The sequence below is a fragment of the Micromys minutus genome (genome assembly GCF_963924665.1).
Source record: "Micromys minutus genome assembly, chromosome: 3".
Taxonomy (NCBI): Eukaryota; Metazoa; Chordata; class Mammalia; order Rodentia; family Muridae; genus Micromys; species Micromys minutus.
Genome location: NC_137972.1, coordinates 50,449,395 through 50,460,338, shown reverse-complemented (window position 1 = coordinate 50,460,338; position 10,944 = coordinate 50,449,395).

Here is a 10,944-nt window from a genome sequence, read left to right as displayed (position 1 = left end):
GCGGGAACTCCATGCCTCTTCTCCCCTGGGGTTGGGTACACAGGCTCCCCCCCCCCCCCCCCCGAGGACTTGCTGCTGGTGGCCGTCTGGTGGCCATCTCAGCAAAGACACCAGCAGCTGAGACCAGGACATCTGTGGCCCTAAGCTGGCTCCTGTCCTCTGCCTTCTTAAGCATTCTCACACCTTCCCAGGCTAAGGAGCAGGTGGCAGGCTGGAGAGAAAGAAAGCTGTGTGTTTTGTTTGTTACCCGACTTTAGTTTCATGGAAGAAAATGAAACCTACAGAATTATTTTAAAAAATAAAGACTGAATCATCTGGAAAGAAAAGCAAAAACGATGAAATTGATATGCAATGGATAGAGATGACTGCAGAGAGGAAAAGGAGATTAAGGTAGAAATCATGGCGAAGCATATGTGCTAATTGTAAGGGGTGCGACTTGATGCCAGAAGCTCCAGGAAGCCAGCACATACTTCCCAACAGTGTGCTTCATTCTGCCCAGGCTGATACAACTGGATGCCATAGATTGCGTAGTTGTCTAACAACAGAGTGTGTTTATCCGGTTTTGAAGCCTATCATATCTAGGATCAATGTATGCGTCGATTTGAGTCTATTAAGGCCCCTCATTCATACATATTACCTTCTCACTGTGCCTCATGTGGTGGAGGAGAGCTCCCTGGGGGCTCATTTACAAAGGCACTGATGGCACTTCTGAGAGCTGTGCTCAGTCTCTTGACCTCCCAAAGGTCCTGCCTCCAAATACTATCACAATGGGAACTAACTTTCAACACGTAGATATTTGGGAAACAAAGCTATTGAGTCTATAGCCAAAGGGGAAACATCCCTTGGCTTACAATCTATTGTCTTACATGTATGTCTCATTTTCTCTGGTCATTCTTGGATGATAGTGTACATGCATTCTCTTTTTCTACCCCACTCCCAAGGTTATTTATTAACAACACCAGTGTTAAAGGGACCATGAGCAAAGACAGTTGGTGCAAAGTGTTTGGGTTTTTGGATCTCTTAAGGCTTCAGGCATCTCATCCACCATCAGCTTCTACTTATCCCAGTTCCCCTCTCTGGTCCAACCCACCAGCTCTGTGTACCAAGTAGCTGAGATAGAAGAGCCTCAAGAGGCCATCCACGTAAGGCAGAATGACATCTAAGCAAACTGAAATGCAATTCTTGTGTTTCAAGGGAAACCCTGGAAAGCACACTGGAAAAAAACATGTGGCTACTGAGTTAGTATCTTCTTGTACCTGCTATAAAATATCTTAAAGGAACAACTTAAAGTGGGGATTATTTGATAATGGTTTAAGGTGGCTCAGTCCTGTGTTTGGGCACCATGGTCACAGGATCATGTGGCTGAATCTGATCTTCATTTCCGGGCTGACAGCTGAGAGAAGGTCATGTTAGTTTGGGGCTACTTTTCTCCTTTTTCTCTACCTGGTACCCAGCCCATTCCATGATATTGTCTATATTTATTGTGTATCTCCACCAATGCCCCTCTTGGTTAAGCCTCTCTGGAAAAGTCTCTGACCATACCCAAAGGTATAACAACATCTCCTAGGTGATTCTAAATCCAATGAAGCATCAATAAAAATTTACTATCACAACATCTGGATCACACAGGCCCTTCACCCAGAGAAGTATCCTTCATGCAAGGTACTGGAAGTATCCAAGCGAGTCCCTGATCTCGAGATTTATTTAGTCTCATTGTATCAGTTACGTTTCTTGTTGTGACAAAATACCTGAAGAAAGAAACTCAAGGAAGGTTTATTTTGTCTCACAGTTTGGAAGCACAGTCCATTGTAGTGATGCAGTGGCAAGATCACAAGGCAGCTGGCCATGTTGCATCGACAATCAAATCAAGAGAGATGCTCAGCAGCCAAGAGCTGCTCTCCCAGAGGACCTGTGTTTGATTCCCAGCACCCACTGGGTGACTTACAACCAATTCTAACTCCAGTTCCAGGGGGCTCAATGCCCTCTTCTGGCCAGGTATAGAGAATTTCAAGGGTCCAAATCAGGGATACTCCTATGTCAAGTTCTCTATCAGGAGAGCACCAGCCTCTAGAAATCTTGGCTGATACCTTTACGGCAGGGGATAAGATGACGTCAAATAGCTGTCAATGGTATATGCTAGCAATAAAGCTGTAGTTAATGAGAGCAACCCTGAGCTGTCATGGAGAAACTAAGTTGGAGAGTCATGTCATGGTCATGACATATGAGCATGGCTGAGGTAACCGTGGATTCTTTTGATATGGTGTTTAAAAGAGAATGCCTCTTTGGTGACCTGCTGGACTGGTAGAACAGTACCTGCATATGTACATAGCTTGAAAGGGTGACCGACATCTTCATCAGTGAGTTAGCTTGTGTGCTTATCACTGAAAACCAAACACCTGACAGACATAAAGCTTTATATTGGTTCATGGTTTTCAAGATGGTTAGATGTGGGGATATGTTTCTGGGGCTCTTCAGGGGTGTATGGCAGAGACTATTTGTGTCACAGCAGACACAAAACAGAGAGTAGATACAATATCTGGGAAAATGTATAATTTTTAGCCATACCTCTAGTGGCCTATTTCCTCTGATTAAGTCCTGCCCTCTAAAGTATCCAGAACTTCCCAGAATACCACCATCAGCTGGGGACCAAGCCACCAAGGCCTGTGCCTTTTGCTGAGATATTTTACATTCAAGCTGTAACTCTCCACATGTCATCTCAAGATTGGCAATGACTTCTTAGTAGAAAAGGGCTCTGAACTACATCTGAGCACACAATGAAAGAATGCATGATGTGATATGCAATAGTTACCGTGATGCAGAAAGGGCTACCTTGGTTTGTCTTCCCATAGGATTGCCCTCAGAGACATTTCTCTTTAATCTTCTAACCTTCTAAGGTAGAATGATTTCTTTGCCTGGTAGGCTCAACATGACATTAATTTAACATCTTTGTTCCTATGCCTTTGATAGACGGCACATTAACATGCCTACTGTGCCTATGAAACAAAATAAGATATGATTTTTCAAGATAAATAATAGATTGCTTTGTTTCTTAGATCTTCAAAACCTTTCATCTCTTATACACATGGAAAATCCTAGGGAGATGGAGAAGGACCCCAGGGATCTTATCATAGTGGCTGAGCAAAGGTCTTGCCCCTGTGAGACTCAGTGTGATGGAAGTGGAGCCATTCCAGACAAACAGTATTATTAAACGTGAGGCTTGGATCTTTCACCCTCCTCATACTGACATTTATCATCTGCCACAATCTCGGTGAGCCACAATACCAACGCGTTTGATTGGAGCCGGTCAGTAAATACCATTTGATGAAAAGAAAATTAGGTGGTAAAGAGACTCTTGAGAAATTAGAAAATAGCCTTTCAGGCTTTCAGCCTATTCCTCATTTAGTGAGGCACCAAATAACATAACAAACCTAAGAACAGCAGCAGCCTTCCTCCAAATGCTCAAAATACTGAATCACACCGCTGAATAGTCCAGCTTCAGGGATTGTTCAAAGTTGACTCAAAATAACCTTTGATTAAGGGAGAGGAAAAAAAAAAGGAAAAGAAAAAACTAATCTTCAAGTTAACAGAAAGGCTTAAAGGACCCATGACAAACACCATGAATTATGCAGGCTAGGGATATTGTGTATTGCCTTTCACATAAAAAAGCTCAAATGTCTGATCTCAAACCTGCTGCAAAGAAATTGATTTCTATCAGTTGGGCAGTGCTTGGATGAGGAAAATCAGATGAGCCTGCCCCCTCCAGTGCCCTACCTTTGTTTTCTATAAGAAAAAATGTAGAAAACTGGGAGCCCCAGCCATTCTTTGCCGTTGTGTTAGAAAAGAAGATATCTTGGGCGGCATACTTCTATTGCACAAATAAGCTTTTCTAAAAATGTCACCCCTAACTCACTTTTGCATGTAGCCTCAGGTTTACAATGCAATATAATATTAACTTTGCACCCCAAGAATACCCCAGGACTGGTGAGAACTAATTAGCTCCAGGCATTGAGTGTGTTGTTAATCAGCAGATATCAGTTATCATAATTTCTACTTCAGAATCCCATGCCCTCTAGAAAGAGCTCCTTGACGCTGTCAAGTTAATTCCTTTTCTAAGCATTCACCATACCCATTACATCTATTTTCTACTTTTGAAGAACATTGTACAGGAAAGAGACCACCAGCTTTGAGACCAAGCCCAGCTATAAAGGGCAAGGTGGTGTTCTTTGAATCATTTGTCTATGTGGAAGCTTTATGTACATGCATGGCAACAATAGCATTTTACCATATGTATGATGATAAACCTTGGTTGTCATCTTGATGGGATTTTGAATCATCATGGAAATCCACCTCTAGGCACGAGAGTCTTTAGACTGTGTTAATTGATCGCCTACCCTAAATGTGGACAGCACCACTCAAGGGGTACTATACTTAATCCAAAGGAGAACACTGGGGTTTTGTTCTCTCTGGGAGTGGGTTGAGGTGACAGCCAGAGGCTTGTCTATTTACTAACTTGAGGCCAGTTCAACAAGTTCAACAAGTCTCCCAAACCCACACACAAACACAAAGGAGAAAGCAAGCTGAGCACTGGCATTCATCTTTTAGAATTTTTATTTTATTTTATCTACAGGGGCATGTATACATGTATACCAGTGTACCGTGTGCATACCTGGTGCCCTTACAGGCCAGAGTTTGGTATCAGATGTACTGGAATTGGAGTTGCAGATGGTTGTGACCCACCATGTGGATTCTCCGCCCACCTCCTCTAAAACTGCCTGGGAGAGATGGACTGGTTGCCCAGTGAGCCCCAGGGATCCTCTAGTCTCTACCTCCCAAACACAGAGATCACAGGCATGAGCCACCACACCAAACTCAGGTTGTCATGTTTGTATAGCTGTTGCAAGCTGTTGTAAGCCTGCCAAAGACGGGGCATGTGGACATTCTTAAAGTTCAATAGAATGTCTTTATTCCTGGCTAGTGGCTGCATGAGGAACTTGCCCAAATCATGCAACCCCTAGCCTTACAATTCTTAGCCATTTGTGCATAAGAAGCATTTCTTGGCTGACACATTTCGGCTAGCAAGAAGCAGAGCTACAGGAACACAACAGCAGGTTAGCACTCACAGGGACTTGTGTGCTTTCCCAGTCATCGCTTGGAACTGTTCCCTTAGCCTCTGCTCCCATTTTGGCAGGTGGGCTAGGTTCTTGTTCTTGTTTTGTTGAGTGTTGCTGCCTATGTGCCAGGTTTCAAGGCCTGAGTGGTGCCTCTCTCATGGCATTATTTGCACTAAGGTCTGGGGGCTTGTTTCATGGCAAGTGCTTTGCCAACCTAGTCGTACCTCCAGTTCTCCCACCCCAGTATGTGGGTTCCTGCGACGCTACCTTTAAGTCAGAAATCTGATGACAATCTGCATTACATTATGCTAAACACTAGTTGTTTCTCTTGTGTTAAATTGTGCTTTCATGAGCTTTGTAGCTCTCTGAGTGTTGAAGTAAAGACTATGACAGTATTCCTATTATCCTTCTGACCTTTCAATATTTATAAGCTGCTTTTCAATATTTATGAGAAGCCAATAGAAAGAAGACCACAGCTCATTCCAAAGTAGTTCTAGACAGCATTTCTGCCATTCAAGTTGATGAGATCAAATGTCGGTTTTACAGTCTCACTCAAAGAACTCTAATAGAGATAGAAACATACACATTATCTTCGGTACTACGGGCTTTGTCTGTTGTTATATGTTAATGGGTAAATACATCACCATCCTGATTTCTTACTACCTGTCCTCAGAATCTCTTCTGTCTTGCACAGGAGATATTAGGGACTGTGCTAATACAGCTCAGAATTAGAGTTCAATAAGAAACATGTATGTAAGTTCTGGATGGTGAAAGAAAAGAAGGATTTTAGCTTCCCATAGATGTGGTGAACAGATATGTGGGTACGCAGAAGCTTCTATACCACAGGAACAGGACCTTGATAGGAATTCCTCAGAGACTATTTAGATCAGTGGTTCTCAACCTGTGTGTTGTAGCCCCTTCAACAAACCTCTATCTCCAAAAATATTTGTATCACTATTCATAACAGTAGCAAAATAACAGTCATGAAGTAGCAAGAAAATTAATTTTATGGTTAGGGTTCAACACAACATGAGGAACTGTATTGAACAGTCATAGCATTAGGAAGGTTAAGAACCTCTGGTATAGATGAACACTCAGAACCACCTGCCTCAAAACTGTGAGCTGGAATCTCTGTACTACTGCTCTTATATTCTCAGTAGGCATGCATTTACATGAGCTTGCTTATGTGTGGGTACACATGTAGGTTCAGGTTCATGTGTGTGCACATGTGTGGAGGATGGGCATCAAGTGTCCTCCTCAATTATGCTCCACCTTATAGTTTGTCTCCCCCTGAACCTGAAGCAGGCACTTTCAGCTACCCGAGTTCTCCATTTTGCTCTGGAGATGCACAGCCTCCACCTCTCTCCCACTGGGATTCCAGTGCTGGATGCCATGCCTACTTGGCTGTTCACATGGCTCTTAACTCCTGCCCTCACATACATAAACGGTGAGCGCTTTACCCCTGATCTAATTCCACAATGCACAAAACTTTCTCAAGATAAAATTAGAAACTAGGCACATGTCTTTTAAAAAACAAAAATATGCTGATACTGTTTAAAGAATACCGCTAATCTCTTATCCAATTCACATAAATTGTTGTAAAAGAGGAAAAGAGAAAGAGTAGTGTGTGTAGATAAACACACATAAACATATATTCACATATACTCAATGGTGTAAAATGCTCATTCAGGTTTTAGGAGTGGTGAAATGTCTGGTAGGGTAGAAAACATGATGCTAATCACTGAGGTCACGCACTTTGTTAACTTGCTAATAAGGCAGAGGCATCTTGGTAAAATGGTGACTAAGAATGTGGGATGAGGAAGCTGTCATCCTACTGGAATGCCAACAAAGAGTACTACAGGTTCAATGCTCAAGTCCTACAAACGTTTCAAGGGTCCCCCATGACTGCTTGGGTTCTGAACAAGGAAACAGATTAGTGAAACAAACATAAGAAAAGACCTCATGATAGACATTAGTGAACATTTGATTAAATTTTGGCTTTGTTTGGTTTTCCTTTCATTCTCCTTCTCCTCCGCCAGCACCACCTCCTCCCCCCCCATCCCCCGCCTTCTCCTGTCCCTCCTCATTGTGAGACAGGATCTTATGTAGCTCTGGCTGGTCTCAGAAACAATGCTCTTGAATTTCTAACTCACCTGCCTCTACCTCCTGAATACTGTGGTTATGGGTGTGCACCACCATGACCAGTTGCATGAGTAGATCTTACTAAGGCCTTTGTGCATACTCTAGTAGCTGAGCTTCAGCTCCAGTCTTCTTTCTTGCTTTCAACAGGATGTTACTCAGGAGCCTAGTAGCCTTGATTTCTTGATGATCCTGCCCAGCCAATAAAGTTACTTATTTTAAGCCAAACTTAAGTAACACACAGTTGTTTTATGCATTTGACCAGTTATGAATTTTACAGTACAACCCCTACACATAAGGCTCAGAGAACATCATAGAAGAGGAGGCAAAAAAGATCGTAAGAGTCAAGGACTGAAGAGATGGCTCAGTGGTTAATATCACTTGCTCTTGCAGAGAAACTAGACTGAGTCCCAGCAAACATACAATGGCTCACAATCATCTGTAACTCCAGTTCCAGGGGCTCTGATGCCTTATCCTGCTCGCCATAGATGCTGAATGCATGTGTTATACATACAGAGATGCAGTCAAAATCCTTATACACATAAAATAAATAAATAGATAAATAAATAAATAAATAAATCTAAAAGCAGTTTAAAGAGTCAGGTGACCAGCAGCCTGCTATCAGAAGGTTTCTTTTATATATGACAAGAAGCTGTACTCATGAAATCTCAGTAATACAGTTATCTGAACAATGACAAAATGGATCAGGAAAAATCTCCCCTGGATGAAGAAGTAAAGGTAAGTAATGGATAGTAAGAGAAGGAGAATTAGCCTTCTCTGGTGTGGGAGTGATGCCCCTGATAAATTATCCAACCCCAATTTTCAGACCTAAATATGTATAGACATGGGAAATGCTAATGGACTCAAAGTTTTGTTTTAAGTGTGTAACAATAATAATTAAAGGAGGTGAAGGAGTGATGAGAGGAATGTGAAGGAGACAAAGGAAAGTTAGAGAGAAGAAAAGGATAGAATAGGAATTTTTAAAATCTACTATGTGGGGGCTGGAGAGATGGCTCAGCAGTTAAGAGCACTGACTGCTCTTCCAGAGGTCCTGAGTTCAATTCCCAGCAACCACAGGATGGCTCACAACCATCTGTAATGGGATCTGGTGCCCTCTTTTGGTGTGTCTGAAGACAGTGACAGTGTACTCATATAAATAAAATAAATCTTAAAAAAATAAAGAAATGTGCTATCGTATTCAGCCTTATTTTTTTAAAAAAACTACTATATGGACTTAATGATCAGTTTTAATAAGTTTTTGCCATGGATTTTTCTTTATTAGTGTATAATTTTACATATTTGCTACAATGTGAGAGCTTCAAAAGTAACACTTTTTGATTAATAATACTTGTATAGCAGTCTCAGTCAGTTCAAACAGAAGGAGAGTCCTGGTTTACTTAATCTCAGCCATTCATTAGTTGAGTACCACTCGCTCCTTTTTCCCTCTGAATGACTGGCTATTACTATCTCCAGTTAAAAGTCCCTAAATTCCAACTACAGGAATTGGAAGGAAAAAATCCAAACCATAAATACAAGGACTACATGAACTCATTTACCTGAATCAAATTAGTTTTACTATTTATTATTTTATGTGGTTTTTCTGCATGTATGATTGTGTATCATATGCATGTAATGCCTGAAAAGGCCAGAAGAGGGAGTCGGATCTCCCTCTGGAACTGAAATTTCAGAGGGTTGTGAACTCCCATATGGGTTCTGGGAATTAGGTGCACACACACACACACACACACACACACACACACACACACACATACACACACACACACACACACACACACACACACACACACACGTCCTGAGACTTAAATCTGAGCTGCTTTCAAATGTACGGCAGTGAGTACATAGGGCAATGCTTTCATAAAGTATGTTAATCAAGGGGCTACAAAAATCATTTAATCTCAGAGTTTTCCTCACCGCCATCAAATTCTGATTATATTTACATAGAAATTGACTCATTATCATGCAGCTGATAAACACTGCTAACAGGAGAGCCTGCCAACAAATATTTTGCCAGAGAGAATCTCCAATTTTAATTGCTCCCAGGAAATCAACATTTTAAAGACCGCCACAGAAAGGGGTGACATTCCTGTGACATCAAATCTCCTTTTGTTATAGAAATAAAAAATGGTAAAGTTAATAAGAGTAGCATTTTTTTTTTTTTTTTTGAGACAAGGTCTCTATGTGGTCTTAGCTGGTCTAGAATTCACTATGTGAATCTGGATGGCCTTGAACTCACAGAGATCTACCTGTTTCCTTAGTGCTGAGGTTGAAAATGTGAATCATCTCACTTAGCATTTTACTATGCTTTAAAAAATGTAAATGTGTACAAATGTCTGGTGAAAAAGGTTATAATAGTAAAAAGTTCAAGTGACTAAGACCCTAAAACAACAGGGTGTAAAGTTATAAAAATATCTTAAGCAAATTAAGAATAATGAGTTAATCCTGGTTTGGTTTGTCTAAGTATCATCCTTTTGATATGAAATTACTCTCTAATTGCATATGTACATAAACACACATATTTAATGTAAATAAAATTTTATTTTCCAGCCACAATGTTAAGCAAATGGTATAAATTGCATTTAAACATTTCTGCTGCTGAAGGTTGAACCCAGGCCTTCACATGTGCTAGGACAGTGCTCTGACATGACGTCACATTTCCAGACCCCTAGTAGACATTCCAAATGCCATATTTTCAGTCTTGTTTTTATTGTTTTATGAAATTGACTTTAAAATAAACATCATCTTCACTGATGTTGCAGATAATTCTATGGGGCACAAACACCTCCTCCAACTGAAGCTGCCTCTTTTTGAAAGTAGCATTGAGTCAATCACAGGTCAGCATTTGATACAAGGATGATTCCTAACCCTTCATGGTATACCAGTACCTGGGTGGACCTGCAGGGGCTCTTCCTCTGTGTTCTATATACCAGTTCCTAGGGCCCGATGGGGAGGGAACTGTTCCTTACTGTGGTGCATGTTTGAACTACAGCTCCTTGGTAAAGAGATGCCCTTTAATCTGTCAAGTTACTTTAGCTCTACACTGATTTGAAACGGGGCTGATTCTACAGTTCTCCTTTGTTTTAGAGAGCACTTTAAGTTGATGTAAACTAATTTGAGCAATACAAAATTTAAATAATATCTGTTTTAGATGCTTTTCTATTGCTATGATAAAATACCATGGCCAAGGCAACTCACAAAGAAAGTGTTTAATTTGAAGCTTATGTTTTCAGAGGGTTAGACTCCATGATGACAGTGCAAAGACATGGTGGTAGCAAGAGCTGAAAGCACACACACACACACACACACACACACACTCACACACACACACACACAAAATCAGGAAGTAGGAAGCAGAGAGAGTGGAGCTTGGAATGGGTTGAGCCTTTTGAGATCTTAAAGCCTGTCTCCAGTGACATGTCTCCTCCAACAGGCCTGCACACCTCCCACTTTCCCAAGTCACCATGGTTATTTGATTTTAAGACTCAAATAACACCAGTACAGGGATAATTGTTTCTTCCAATCAACCTTTCAATTTTACCCAGCTTTATTTTAAAGTTAATAGTGACGAAGCTGGCAAAGAGTGTGCTAATTGTAAATAGTTTAACTCATAGATATATAAAGATGCTTTCCATAAGCCCTAAGTTCAGTTACACCAAAACTGCACTAAGAGGAGTCT